The sequence below is a fragment of the Plecotus auritus genome, assembly GCF_963455305.1.
Source record: "Plecotus auritus genome assembly, chromosome: 1".
NCBI lineage: Eukaryota > Metazoa > Chordata > Mammalia > Chiroptera > Vespertilionidae > Plecotus > Plecotus auritus.
Genome location: NC_137770.1, coordinates 98,359,780 through 98,376,003, shown reverse-complemented (window position 1 = coordinate 98,376,003; position 16,224 = coordinate 98,359,780). Strand labels below are relative to the sequence as shown.

The 16,224-nt window shown below is 39.9% G+C and overlaps 1 protein-coding gene and 1 pseudogene across 5 annotated transcripts in view; one reads left to right on the top strand and one right to left on the bottom strand.

The window, feature by feature from the left end:
* MIPOL1 (mirror-image polydactyly 1) overlaps positions 1 to 16,224 on the bottom strand; it is a 357,237-nt gene that overhangs the window by 58,675 nt on the left and 282,338 nt on the right. The window lies entirely within an intron of this gene.
* LOC308234311 (large ribosomal subunit protein eL31-like) lies at positions 1,272 to 1,603 on the top strand (annotated as a pseudogene). Its single transcript has one exon. The product of its transcript is annotated as a large ribosomal subunit protein eL31-like (transcript).

The window sequence follows — 16,224 nt, the reverse complement described above, 5'->3', positions numbered from 1 at the left end:
ACACATGGGTCATTCAAAGGTAGACCACATGTTAGGACACAAAACAAGTCTCTACAAGTTCAAGAAGACTGAAATCATATCAAGCATATTCTCAGATCACAATGGAATGAAATTAGAAGTCAACTACAGTAAAAACACCCCAAAACATTCAAACACATGTTATTAAACAATGAATGGGTTACTAATGATAGCAAGAAAGAAATAAAAAACTTCCTGGAAACAAATGAAAATGAACACACAACAACCCCAAATTTCTGGGACACAGCAAAAGCAGTCCTGAGAGGGGAGTTCATAGCACTACTGGCCTACCTCACAAAACAAGAAAAATTAATAATAAACTATTTAACCCTAGAACTTAAAGAACTAGAAAGATAACAACAAAAAAATCTCAGAGTAAGTAGAAGGAAAGAAATAATGAAGATTACACCAGAAAAAAATGACATAGAGACTAAAAAACAATACAAAAAAATAAACAAAACCAAGAGTTGGTTCTGTGAAAAGATAAACAATATAGATGAACCATTAGCCAGACTCATCAAGAAACAAAGAGAGAGGATCCAAATAAATAAAATCAGAAATGAAAGCAGAGAAGTAACCACCAACACCACAAAAATACAAAGGATTGTAAGGAAATACTATGAACAACTACATGGCAATAAGCTGGACAATCTGGATGAAATGGACAAATTCCTAGAAAAATACAATCTCCCAAATTTGAATCAGGAAAAATCAGAAATGATGAATAGACCAATAACAACTGAGAAAATAGAAGCAGTAATCAAAAAACTCTCAGAAAACAAAAGCCTGTTCCAGATGGCTTCACAGGGGAGTTTTACCAAACATTCAAAGTAGAACTAACACCTATCCTCCTCAAACTATTCCAAAAAATCCAAGAGGAAGGAACACTTCCAAGTTCTTTTATGATGCCAGCATTATCCTAATGCCAAAACCTGATAAAGACACTACAAGGAAAGAGAATTATAGGCCAATATCCCTGACAAACATAGATGCTAAAATCCTCAACAAAATATTAGCAAATTGGATCCAGCAATATATTAAAAAGGTCATACACCATGACCAAGTGGGATTTATTCCAGGGCTGCAAGGCTGGTATAATATTCGCAAATCAATAAATGTGATACATCACATACACAAATTGAAAGACAAAAATCACATGCTCAGCCTTCTCCAGACATCCTGGAAGTTGTACTTGCAGCCTTGCATTCCCTCTCCCATAATACCCACTCTTTCTTTCCAACTTGCTGGGCATGATGGCTCCCGCAAACAAGGGTGGCGAGAAGAAGGGCCGCTCCGCAATGAACAAGGTGGTGACCAGGAAGTACACTATCAACATTCCAACTGCATTATGGCATGGGTTTCAAGAAGCAAGAAGCGTGCCCCTCGGGCATTGAAGGAGATCCGGAAATTTGCCATGAAGGAGATGGGGACTCCAGACGTGCTCTCTGACACCAGGCTGAACAAAGCTGTCTGGGTCAAAGGAATAAGGAATGTCCCATACCATATTCGGGTATATTTGTCCAGAAAACATAATGAGGATGAAGATTCACCAAACAAGCTGTATACATTGGTCACCTATGTATAGGTCACCTGTCACCACTTTCAAAAATCTACAGACTGTTAATGTGGACAAGAACTAATGCTGATAGATGAATAAAGTTACAAAACTAAAAAAAATTTAAAAATCACATGGTCATATCAATAGATGCAGAAGAAGCATTCTACAAAATCTAACACCCATTTTCGATAAAAACTCTCAGCAAGGTGGGAATAGAAGGAGCATATCGCAACATGATAAAGGCCATAGTATATGACAAACCTATAGCCAACATCATACTCAATGGGCAAAAACTAAAACCATTTTCCCTAAGAAAAGGAACAAGACAGGGATGTCCGCTTTCACTGCTCTTATTCAACATAGTACTGGAAGTCCTAGCCACAGCAATCAGACCAGAAGAAGAAATAAAGCATATCCAAATTGGAAAGGAGGTAGTACAACTCTCATTATTTGCAGATGACATGATATTGTATAATGAAAACCCTAAAGACCACCAAAAAAACACTATAATTAATAAATGAATTTGGCAATGTAGCAGGATACAAAAATCAACACCTAAAAATTGATTGCTCTTTTATATACCAATACTGAATTCTCAGAAAGAGAAACTAAACAAACAATCCCATTTACTATTGCAATAAAAAAAATTAAGATACTTAGGAATAAACTTAACCAAGCAGGTAAAAAACATGTACTTGGAAAACTACAGGATGTTGAAAAAAGAGATAGAAGAAGATATAAACAAGTGGTATAATATACCGTTGTTCATGGACTGGTAGAATCAACATCATTAAAATGTCCATATTACCCAAGGCAATCTACAGATTCATTACAATCCCTATTAAAATACCAACAGCATATTTTACAGATCTAGAACAAATACTCCAAAAATTCATACGGAATTAAAAAAGACTCCGAATAGGTGCAGAGATCTTGAGAAAGAAGAACAAAGTTGGAAGAATCACAATACCAGATATCAAGTTAAATTACCAAGCTACTGTAATCAAAACAGCCTGGTACAGGCACAAGAACAGGCATATTATAGATCAATGGAACAGAACAGAGACCCCAGAAGTTGACCCAAGCCATTATACTCAATTAATATTTGACAAAAGAAGCAAGGACATACAATGGCGTCAAGACATGGTGTTGGGAAAATTGGACAGATGCATGCAAAAAATGAAACCAGACCAGCAACTTATACCATAAATAAGAATAAACTCAAAAATGGATAAAAGGCTTAAATGTAAGTCATGAAACAATAAAAATCCTAGAAGAAACCCTAGGCAGCAAAATCTCAGACGTCTCTTGTAGCAATATCTCCTAGGGCAAAGGAAACTAAGGAGAAAATAAACAAATGGGACTACATCAAAATAAAAAGCTTCTGCACAGCAAAAGAAACAATCAACCAAAAGAGAGTTCACTGTATGGGAGAACATATTTGGCAATGATACAACTGATAAAGGGTTAATATCCAAAATAAATAAGGAACTCATCCAACTTAACAAAAGGAAGACAAACAATCTCCACCCCTAACCACCCCTTGCCCCCCGACCAAAAATGGGCAAAGGACCTAAATAGCCACTTCTCCAAAGTGGACATGCAGATGGCCAAGTGACATGAAAAAATCCTCAAAGTCACTGAACATCAGAGATATACAAATTAAAACAACAATGAGTTATCACCTCACACCTGTCAGAATGGCTACCATCAACAAATCAACAAATGACAAGTGCTGGCAAGGATGTGGAGAAAAAGGAACCCTAGTACACTGCTGTTGGGAATACAGACTGGTGTAGCCATTATGGAATATAGAATGGAGTTTCCTCAAGAAATTAAATATGGAACTGCCATTTGACCTAGGAATATATGTATATACTAGAGGCCCGGTGCATGAATTTGTCCTCCATAGGGTTTTTTTTTAAAAAAAATCATTTTGCATTCTCACCAGTAATGTATGAAAACATACAGAATCCTCTTTAATTCCAGTTTCTAAGATCTATGTGAATACTCTCTTTTCCCAAAATTACATGGTATCTACATTATGTCTCTGAGGCTAAAGTATTATTTTTCTCATTTACTATTTCTGGTTCTGATGAGGAGATTATAACTTTTTATTTAAATGTATAAGTGGAAGATATTCTTCAGCCAAAGCTTGCTTTTATAGAGCACATTACACTTTGCAAAGTATTTTTATGCACATGCATTTTATTTGATCTTTACAGCCATGTTTTGCAGTAGATAGTGCAAGAATGTCAGCTCTACCTTCCAGATGAGGAAACTGAGAAGAAACACAATTTAATGACCTGTACAGACCCAGTTCTTGGCAGTCAAGGGTCCTGTTAGTTTACAGATATTTCTACTGTAATACTAAGATAGTGCTGTAAGATGTTTGGGATACTAAGTTGCCTCCCTTTTAACTTTCAATCCTAGTCTTTTAATTTATTATATAACTAGAGGCCCGGTGCACGAAATTCGTGCACAGGGGGTGGGGGCGATATCCCTCAGCCAGCCTGCACCCTCTCCAATCTGGGACCCCTCGAGGGATGTCTGACTGCCCATTTAGGCCCGATCCCACTGGGCAGTCAGACATCCCTCTCACAATCCAGGACTGATGGCTCCCAACTGTTCGCCTGCTTGCCTTCCTGATTGCCCCTAACCGCTTCTGCCTGCCAGCCTGATCACCCCCTAACCACTCTCCTGCCAGCCTATTTGCCCCTAACTGCCCTCCCCTGCAGGCCGGATCATCCCTAACTCCCCTCTCCTGCTGGCATGGATCCCCCTCAACTGCCCTTCCCTGCAGACCATCACCCCCAACTTCCCTCCTCTGCCAGCCGGGTCACCCCTAACTGCCCTCCCCTGCAGGCTTGATCGCCCAAACTGCCCTCCCTTGCAGGCCTGGTCCCTCCCAACTGCCCTTCCCTGCTGGCCTGATTGCCCACAATTGCCCTCCCTTGCAGGCCTAGTTCCTCCCAACTGCCATCCCCTGCTGGCCATCTTGTGGTGGCCATCTTGTGTCCACATGGGGGCAGGATCTTTGACAACATGGGGGCAGTCATCTTGTGTGTTGGAGTGGTGGTCAATCTGCATATTACTCTTTTATTAGACAGGATAGAGGCCTGGTGCACAGGTGGGGGCCAGCTGGTTTGCCGTGAAGGGTGTCCTGGATCAGGGTGGGGGTTCCCTTGGGGCATGGGGCGGCCTGGGCGAGGGGCCTGTGGTGGTTTGCAGGCCAGCCACGCCCCCCAGTGACCCAAGCAGAGGCCCGGGTATCTGGGATTTATTTATCTTCTACAATTGAAACTTTGTAGCCTAGAGCAGAGCCAAGCCTTCTGCTTGCTCCGTGGCAGCAGCCATTTCTGTTGGGATTTTGTATCTTCTATAATTGAAACTTTGTAGCCTTAAGCAGAGGCCAAAGCAGACCAGGGCTGCAGAAGCCTGGCTTCCTCCATCGCCGCGGGCAACCCTAGCCTCCTGCTCTCTCCAGCTCCGTGGCTGCTGCCATTTCTGTTGGGATTTATCTATCTTCTATAATTGAAACTTTGTAGCATTGAGTGGAGGCCTGGGCCAGCAAGGGCAGGCGGAAAGCTTGGCTTCCTCCATTGCCAGGGAAACCCAAGCCTCCCACCTGCTCTCTGTGGCTGCAGCCATCTTGGTTGGTTTATTTGCATATTCCCTCCTGATTGGCTGGTGGGTGTGACATGTGGGTATAGCGTAGGTATGGTCAATTTGCATATTACTCTTTTATTAGATAGGATAATGTCACTAGCTAAAAGTATTTGGAATACAGACTTACTCATTATATTTGCTTCACAAATACTAGAAATATGAATGATGTATTTTAGTTAAGTTCATATTTTAAACTTATTTTGTATAATTAAGCTTAATTTGTTTGGGTTTAGCTCAAGAATCTTTCAAACTATAAAGTGCTAACCAAGTCTAATAAAATCTATTCTTGAAAATACAACAGTTATGTAAGCATACTAAGTCTCAAGTTGAATACAGTGAAATACATTTTAATATATAAATAATTATGAACTTAAAAAATCTTAGAAAATCAAATACAAAGTAACAAAAATGTAATTTCAATACTGGTTTAAAGTTTAGAGGCTTCCTTTGTACTAAATAATGTTTCTGCATTCTCTGGAGAGGTGAGGAAAAAAGTTATCTTCCAAGTATAAAATATTTTGGCGTACTTTTTTAATTAGATTGATTCATCCTTGAGAATGACAACAGATACTTATCCTATCATGTGAACTTCAAGAAAATATTAGGATAACATAAACAAATATTAAAAAATTGAGAATCCTCAAATAAAAGCAATAAAGTTAACAGGAGTAACTATAAAACCTAATTTCGGTCTCTTTTCACAATGTAAACTGTTTTCCATTAAACACAATCTGTACCTTTGTCATTTATTTTTGAAGATAAATGTTGTTTATTTTTCAAATTGAAAAATAACAAAAAGACTTTAGACCCACATGCAAAGAGTATTCTTTTTATCCTTTTCTGAGACATTGACCTGTATACTCATTTAAAAATGAACACCACATCTTTATGTTATTAAATCTTTGTTTTGATCTATTAGTATTCACCAAAGTGCCATTTTATAAAACCTCACACTGAATAGACAAGGCTGGAGGTGACCATCTGCAGCTTTAGAGTCTGTGTTTGAACCGATGAAAAGAGCTTTGTGTTTTCATTGCCAAGTTTGATTCTTCCAGTCATTAGGCATTCCCCTCAGATCCCATCAATGAAGCTGCACTCTCTTACACCCGTGTGTTAAATTCTCTTCTCCTCATGGCTTCCTTTGCCAGCTCTACTCAAGAATGACTATGGGGTCTTAGCCACATTCTTCTCACAGCTGTGTTAAAAAAGAGCATCAGAAAGTCTTCTAAAACCCATATGTGTATCTGGTCAGTGCTCTGTCTTCGGGTCACCTCGCATTGTGGTGTGATTATACAGAGATTCATTCTTGTTCTTGAACTGTGCTATTTCCATCATCCCGGGAAAGATTAGGCCCTCCATTTCAGTCAGTAGAGAACTTATTGAAGACTAATGCAAAACACGCATAACTCAGAAGGCAGACTAGTTTAATTTAAGGAAGAAGATGTTTCAAGATTTTAAATATGTTTATATGTTATTTTTACCATTATGTAGATTGTCAAATGGCATATAGTAACATAAAGAGAAATAACATATGCTTTCATATGCTTTGAGAATACTGTTAAATGTGGCAAAAGAAAAAGTCAAATGATGATGATATTTGAAGAACTATTAGTTTCAATGGTATATATGCTAAAGCAATAAAAAATTAATGTTTAGTAAGTTCCAAAATATTGTTTATTATGTAATATTTGGAGTCTCATTTTTCACTTTCAGTCAGTCTTTCTACAGAAACACCTAATAAAGTAATTTTCAGTACTATAAATCTTTTTAAAATTTATACTTAAGTTAAGAACTGAAGAAAAAAACAATTTCTGTTGAGTTGTTCAAGAATACAGAGGTGGTCAAACACAAGTTTACAGTTGTAATACAAATAAATAATACAATAATTAATGATAATACAAGAAACCGTGTTTCACATACTCACAACTATAAACCCACTTTTACCCACCCCTATATTTAAAGGAAGAAGATGCATTTCACCCACTACTATAAAATACATTGTCTTAGAATGATTTTTTTCTCCTTTAATGTAAATGATCAAGAATGATGTTTATGGCCCAGCCGGTGTGGCACAATGGCTGAGTGTCGACCTATGAACTAGGAGGTCACAGGTCTGATTCCCAGTCAGGGCACATGCCTGAGTTGCGGCTTGATACCAGTAAGGGGCGTGCAGGAGGCAGCCGGTCAGTGATTCTCTCTCACCATTGATGTTTCTCTCTCTCTCTCTCTCTCTCTCCCTTCCTCTCTAAAATCAATAAAAAATATTTTTAAAAAAGAATGAAGTTTATGAATAGACAATATTTATGATTTCACAGTAAGGTTAAGTTACACTGAAATAAGCAAAAGATTCTTCCATTTTATATTTATCTATGACCAAATGTGCACATGGGCAAATCTCTGACCAAGTGTGGAGAAATAAACATGGAGTCTTAGAATCTAAGTGAAATTTATATTTCTACTTGCTCTGGGGTATAATTTAGTCCCCCCCCAACCCCAATTATATTTTGAAAGAAAAACCTGTACTTTGTAAGGAAGTAATCCATCAGATTTTAGATGAGTATACTGAGGATTTATTAAATGAAAAGAAGACCCTGACTTATGTAAAAATGTAGACATTTTCTACATTAGCAGATAGGCACATTACATTTGATCGTCTATTGTATTTAATAGAGAAAACAAAGAAGGGAGCTCTGAGTGAGTTCTCAAGTACAATGAGGCTAAGCAACATCCAAGCAAGAATGATGGAAACTTCTAAAAATTGAATTTCTACAATAGCTTCCTTTTCCCACCTTACTACAACAAAAGTATTCTTTTTTTATTTCTTTATTGATTAAGGAACAAAAGTATTCTTAAGTACACTAATGGTTAGTGCTATTGTTATCTATCCTAGGAAGTTCAAATCACCTATATCTTATTTTTATCAATTTAAAAACTACTCTCAGGTAAGATGGATGAGTTTGCCTATATTCACAGAAGTAACCAGGAGCTATGTAGCCTGTCTAAGGTTAAACAGTAAGAAGGCTTTTAACTGGAGCTAAGAACAGAACCAAAGAAAAGGATGCTTGTTAGGTTATATAGCCACTCTAAGATACTTACATTTCATATACGTGTGTGAAAATCACATCTCTGAGGTATACTAGATAATAACTCCTGTTATTTTTTTAGCTTGTCACGTTCTAGTTAAAATGTACATGATCATCATTAGGTGGATCCTATAATTTCCCTAAAATAATAGGAATTCCATTTCTGACTTTTAATTACTGTAACACTGGGATTAAAAAACAATAAAAGTTCCTGCATTTTATTTAGTTTTAAACCTAAACAGTATGGATCTCTCTCATATTTTAGTCTTTTATTCTTTTTCTCTATTCCTCTCCATGGTGCTCATCTGAAACATGTTTCATCTACATTAGTAGGCAGACACATATACTAGCTCAACTCTAGATCATCCATTGGAAGTTTCTGATGAAGAAGCAGGTCAAATGTGAGAAGCCCTGTGGTAATTTAACATTTAGTCCCTACTTTCATGCAATTTGTGATTCATTCCATAAAGTTAGCTACATAAGGGAACTTATCAGGGAAGGTGCTGATTCTTAGTTCTAGAGCAGTGGTTCTCAACCTTTTTAATGCCGCGACCCTTTAATACAATTCTTCATGTTGTGGTGACCCCCAACCATAAAATTATTTTCGTTGCTACTTCATAACTGTAATTTTGCTACTGTTAATGAATCATAATGTAAATATCTGTGTTTTCTGATGGTCTTAGGCTTTACAGCAGCGGTCACGACCCACAGGTTGAGAACCGCTAGCAGGGTCACCTAAGACCATCAGAAAACACAGATATTTACATTACGATTCATAACAGTAGCAAAATTACAGTTATGAAGTAGCAACAAAAATAATTTTATGGTTGGGGGTCACCACAACATGAGGAACTGTATTAAAGGGTTGTGGCATTAAAAAGGTTGAGAACCACTGATATAGAGAATCTCTTTTCTTCTGTAGCCTGGATCCTTCACTTTCCACTGCATTGCAATTTCTCAAATTCTGGGTTAGGTTCCAATTTTAGTAATCCCACATTAATCCTTTCTTGGTAAAAGGAATGAGCTAGGAAGTGAGATATTTCCTGAAAGTGTAAGCCAAAATTCTTTAGTTTTTATAAAGACATGACTGTAATTATATATCTATCAAATCCTATATAATAAAAGCCTCGGTGGCGTCGTGTGATGTCATCACAAGATGGCCATCACAAAATGGCCACCCCCATGTCGTCACAAGATGGTAGCCCCCATGTTGTCACAACATGGCCATCACAAGATGGCCACCCCCACGTTATCACAAGATGGCCAGCACAACATGGCTGCCACAAGATGGCCGCTACAAGATGGTCACCACGAGATGGCCGGCAGGGGAGGGCAGTTGTGTGCGATCAGGCCAGCAGGGGAGGGCAGTTGGGGGTGAACAGGTTGGCAGGGGAGGGCAGTTGGAGGCAACCAGGCCTGCAGGGGAGGTCAGTTGGGTGCAACCAGGCCGGCAAGGGAGGACAGTTGGGGGTGACCAGGCCTGCAGGGCAGGGCAGCTATTGGGGGGAACCAGGCCTGCAGGGGAGGGCAGTTAGGGGCAACCAGGCCGGCAGGGGAGGGAAGTTGGGGGCAAGATCAGGCTGGCTGGAGAGGGCAGTTGGGGGCTATCAGGCTGGCAGATGAGGGCAGTAGGGGGCGAGATCAGTCCAGCAGGGGAGGGCAGTTGGGGGTGACCAGGCCTGCAGGGGAGGGCAGTTGGGGGCAATCAGGCCAGCAGGGGAGGGCAGTTGGGGGCAATAGGGCTGGCAGGGGAGGGCAGTTGGGGGCGATTGGGCTGGGAGGGGAGTAGTTAGGCATCAATCAGGCCTGCAGGGGAGCGGTTCGGTGGTGATCAGGCAGGCAGGCAGGCGAGTGGTTAGGAGCCAGCAGTCCTGGATTGTGAGAGGGAGGTCTGACTGCCGGTTTAGGCCCAATCCCACAGTCGAACATCCCCCAAGAGGTCCCAGATTGGAGAGGGTGCATGCCTGGCTGTGGGACCCCCACTGCCCCCCCGTGCACAAATTTCATGCACCAGGCCTCTAGTATATAATAAAAGTAGCTCTAGGGACCCACTTTATATACTCAATGGATAAGAAATGTGATCCACTATACAAATATGTAATGGAATTAAATTTTTAATAAAATACATATTAATTTGATGGAGTAGAAGACTTATATTTCCTAAGTTAAATATGTATTTAATTTAAAGATGTGGTTTGATTTACAAATCTAGAATATTAGATCTTAAAAGGATATCATTGTTCAAGAATAAAAATTAAGCATGTTAGATGTTGTACATCTTAAAATGATTGCTTGTGTCATCTGAGTCTATCTTCCATATATAAATGATAATAAAGCTAAATCTAATTAGATATGGATTTAGAATTCATCTTTTAAAGTTGATTGGGATGTGCAATTGTACACAAATTATCACAAATAAATTAAATATTTGACTTATTATTTGCTGATGTATATTTCATATTTCAGAGTTTTTAAATCTCAAACACAATAATTTTTTGAAGAGCAATTTAAGAAGTGTTTAGATCCTCCAATTTATTAGTAATAACAATAACTCAAAATCAACTTTCAACATTATATTAAATACTAGAGGCCCGGTGCACAAAATTTGTGCATGGGGGGGGGTGTCCCTCAGCCCAGCCTGCACCCTCTCCAATCTGTGAACACCTCAAGAGATGTCCGACTGCCCGTTTAGGCCCGATCCCTCTCACAATCCAGGACTGCTGGCTCCCAACTGCTCACCTGCCTGCCTTCCTGATTGCCCCTAACCACTTCTGCCTGCCAGCCTGATCACCCCCTAACCACTCCCCTGCCAGCCTTATTGATGCCTAACTGCTCCCCTGCCAGCCTGTTTTCCCCTAACTGCCCTCCCCTGCAGGCCTGGTCACTCCTAACTGCCCTCCCCTGCAGGCCTGGTCCCCCCCAATTGCCCTCCCCTGCAGGCCTGGTTCCCCCCAACTGCTCTCTCCTGCAGGCCTGGGTCCCCCCCAACTGCCCTTCCCTTCAGGCCCGGTCACCCTTAACTTCCCTCCTCTGCCGGCCTGGTCACCCCTAACTGCCCTCCCCTGAAGGCTTGATCACCCCCAACTGCCCTCCCTTGCAGGCCTGGTCCTTCCCAACTGCCCTCCCCTGCTGGCCATCTTGTGGTGGCCATCTTGTGTCCACATGGGGGCAGGATCTTTGACAACATGGGGGCAGTCATCTTGTGTTGGAGTGATGGTCAATCTGCATATTACTCTTTTATTAGATAGGATAGAGGCCTGGTGCATGGGTGGGGGCCAGCTGGTTTGCCCTGAAGGGTGTCCCGGATCAGGGTGGGGGATCCCTTGGGGCATGGGGCGGCCTGGGCGAGGGGCCTATGGTGTTTTTCAGGCTGGCCACGCCCCCCGGTGACCCAAGCAGAGGCCCAGGTATCTGGGATTTATTTATCTTCTACAATTGAAACTTTGTAGCCTGGAGTGGAGCCAAGCCTCCTGCTCGCTCCGTGGTAGCAGCCATTTCCGTTGGGATTTATTTATCTTCTATAATTGAAACTTTGTAGCCTTAAGCGGAGGCCAGGGCTGCAGAAGCTTGCCTTCCTCCATCGCCGGGGGCAACCCTAGACTCCTGCTCTCTTCAGCTCTGTGGCTGCCACCATTTTTGGTGGGATTTATCTATCTTCTATAATTGAAACTTTGTAGCATTGAGTGGAGGCCTGGGCCCTCCAGGGTGTGTGGAAAGCTTGGCTTCCTCCATTGCCCGGGAAACCCAAGCCTCCCTCCTGCTCTCTGTGGCCGCAGCCATCTTGGTTGGGGTTAATTTGCATACTCGCTCCTGATTGGCCAGTGGGCGTGGCTTGTGGGTGTAGCAGAGTGGTGGTTTATTTGCATATTACTCTTTTATTAGATAGGATTGATTTAAATCTTATGCTGAGTTGAGAATTTATGACACTTATTCTTTGAATCAATCAACAAGTATTTACAAAATGTTCAGACATGTCTAATATTGCCTTGCAACTTATAGTCCAACCAATAATTTATATGAAAAATATCACAGGTAAAGTTGGCAAGAAGCAGAATAATTTTAATGATAAGACAATGCAAGTATAACAATTCACTGATAGCTTTCATATTAAATTATGTACGAATCTTTAGCACAATTATTTTTAATCATGGTTAAAATCAGATTCTGGAATCAGCAACAAAAGTAAAAAAAAGTTTGGTGAAGTCTCTTGATGACAATTATAAGCTTTTCTTTTTTAAAAATAAGAATAGCAGGCTTTTTTTTTCTTTACTTTTTTAAATCAAGAGACTGTGGAAATGCTCTGTTCCCTTCCCTGCACCTGGAGTCATCTACCCTGTTCTATAATTCAACCTGTAAACAGATTAAGCAGCTGAGTTTGAGGAAAGTATGTTTGCTCGATGCTAAGAACCCTTGTGTGACACTATGGTGACTCCCCTGACACCTCGAAGAGAACTACAGACAGTTCTTGCTCATCAGCAGGGAAACCAGACTGAGAATTCACAATTTCCTTGTAACCTCAACTTCTTCATAGAAACCGAGTATTTGGCCAAAAGACAGGAAAGACTTTTGTTAGCTTTATGTGTTCATTTTTTTTTCTATCAATATCATTCAAAAGATATAGTATGCCACAAGTTTGAAAATAAAATGTTTTATAATAATCTTTGATATTTTAATTATGAAGTTAAAAATGAACAGAATATATGCAAATCTTAAGTAACAAATTTTTAAAAGAAAAAATGGAAAGAAAAATGTAGAGTGGATATATTTTTTCTTGAAAATTTGTTTAAAAGTGTACGATTTTTTCCCTACATATTTTTGTCCTATATATTCATTATGCAGTTATAATTTATGAAAGAATTTTAATCAAATCAGTGTAAATCTGGCCCATAGTAAAGATGATATGTGAGAAAAATATTTTATTGTAAAACCTAGATCTTTGGTAGATATTCTGACCTTATAAGCCTCGCTGTAAATACTATTATCTTAAGTAACCATGTGTAGCCTAGGCATGTTAAGTATAGTAAAATATATTTTAAAAACCCTTTAGAAAACTTTTGTTGTAGGCCATAAGAAGCCTATCTCTAGATGGAAACACAGTAAGAAAACAAAGTACAGTATAATGAACCTAGAGTTTTAAATCTCTTGTGATGATAAAAACATCAATTAATGAATTGGTGTGTCAGTGTCCTCTTTAATAAATGAGGATGTGATTCTTGGAAAAACTAAGAGCTTTTCTTACAAAGTTCCTGTGCCTTCAACCAACTCTTTAGTTCCCTTACCTCCACACAATTTTCCCAAACCCAGTGCATCCAGGATCAGCAAAAGAGGAATCTAAAGTGAAATCACAATGTGCTCTTCTTCCATAAGCATATACATTTTTAAAAAGAGACATACATAAGGAGAATAAACCAAGGGAATGGATTTTTGCTGGTGAAACTTTAGGCATTCTGACACCTGGGCCAAGAAGCTATTTTTGAATAATGAAGTCTGGCATTCATAATATTTTACTCTGTAAGTGACTGTTTATAAATATTGGTTGACTTATGGATCCTAATTGTGCACAATTTTCCTTTCCAGGAATAATCCCATAGGTTAATAAATTTAAGAATTTTTTTGACTCTGAAAGAAAAGAAAATATAAACTTAAAATCCTACTATTATTAGAGATAGTATATAGTCTCTCTCCACTATTACTGAAGATTTCAGGTCTTTATTTTTAAATATATATTTCTTTATTGATTTCAGAGAGGAAGGGAGAGGGAGAGAGAGATAGAAACATCAATGAAGAGAGAGAATCATTGATCGGCTGCCTCCTGCACGCCCCCCACTGGGGATCGAGCCCACAACCCGGGCATGTGCCCATTGCTGGAATCGAACCTGGGACCCTTCAGTCCACTGGCCGATGCTCTATCCACTGAGCAAAACTGGCTAGGGTGATTTCAGGTCTTTTAAAATGTAATTAAAGTTAATGGAAGTTGGTGGTTAGAACAAGAGTTAAAAGCTGATCACTAGGAAGTAAGACATCCCAACTCTGAGGAGAGTGTAAGGAATGGAGGTGCCAGTGAGGGGAGGGAGGTAGACATAAAGGGTCATAGTTTTCAATGAAATTGGTAAGCTCATTGAAATCGGGTACGGGGTTGGAATAAAATAATTGAATCTAGGGCTTAAAGCAGATCATACCACGTCTGAAATTTTCATGTGTATTCCTGACCCAACCTGCTTTTACTTTGCTCCATCATTCTAGCACACTATTAAATTGTTCTAGTTCATTTGTTTATAAGTGCTTACTTTACAGCAGGCATCTGTGTGAGTATTTGGAGGAGATTGAAATAAAAATATAAATAGGACACTATCCATGTCTTGGGAATGCTCAACAATAGGTAAATTTGCAGAGAGTAAAACAGAGAGGAAATATATATACAAAATGATTATTACACATAGATTACTAAGACCTTGAATAGAGATATGGATTAAGTACTATGACCACAAGAAAGAATGAAAATCTAAAGAAACATTTTAGGGGTAACATTTAGACTGGACTTTAATGAGTCACAAAAACTTGGCTCGGTACTAAAAGTGGGAGACAAGTTCTAAGAAGAAGAAATAGCACATGCAGAGATACTGTGGCAGTGGTCGTGGGAGGAAATTATACTAGACAAATGGGAGAAGGCTACTGATAGGCCTCATATGTCATGCTAGGTTGTTTATACTTTAACTTGTAGGGGAGAAAGAGCCCCTGAAAATCTATAACAATAAAAGCATAATATGCTAATTAGACCAGACATCCCTTCGGATAACCTTCCGGATGAAGCCGGGGCTGAGAGGCAAGCCCGGGTTCCGGGTGCCGGAGGGAAGCTGGTGCTGGCAGTCAGGGGAAAGAAGGCCTACTATTGCATGAATTTTGTGCATCGGGCCTCTCGTTTTAAATAAGAAGTAATATAACCTGGTTTATGTTTTAGAAAAATCAACTCTGATGGCAGCAAGGAAGATAAACTTGAGAGAACGACAGGCAGGTAAACTAGTTTTATGATAGTCTGAATGAATGATGATGAGGGCCTAAATTAATGAAATTACTGTGTGAGGATGTGGTGAAGGGAATCAGGAGCTGCTTAAGCAGTAGACAAAACAGAGCTTGGAAAAAAAAGACAAAAGACAAAACAGAGACTGATGGCAAAGTGAATGCAAATGGTAAGAAAGAGTGAGGGAACAAGGACAGAGCTGAAATTGCTGAAAACCATTACCTGAGGCAGGAAATATAGGAGGGGGCTTGATTTTCCAGGGAGTAATTTTCAACGAAAATACTAGGAAAGCACACAGAAGAGAGTGACTTTGTAGAGAAGAGGAAACTGAACTAGTTTTGCTAGTTTGATGAATATGATGATACTAATAATATAACTTATAGAATCCTATGTAATAAAAGACTAATATGCGCCAAAACCGGTTTGGCTCAGTGGATAGAGTGTCGGCCTGCGGACTGAAGGGTCCCGGGTTCGATTCCGGTCAAGGGCATGTAACTTGGTTGCGGGCACATCCCCAGTGGGAGGTGTGCAAGAGGCAGCTGATTGATGTTTCTCTCTCATCGATGTTTCTGACTATCTATCACTCTTCCTTCCTCTCTGTAAAAAATCAATAAAATATTAAAAAAAAAGACTAATATGCAAATAGACTGAACGGTGGAACAACTGGAACAACCAAACAACCAAACAACCGGTTGCTATGACGTGCACTAACCACCAGGGAGCATGTGCGAAACATTGTGGGCATTGGCTGCAGTGGGATGGTGGAGCGGGTGAGCAGAGGCACCAGACCAAGGCAGGGCGCCAGTCACTGTCATCGAGGTGAGCCTCTGGTGGTTACTGAAAATTCTTTGCTCTCACGTGCCAAGGTCCCTCCTGGA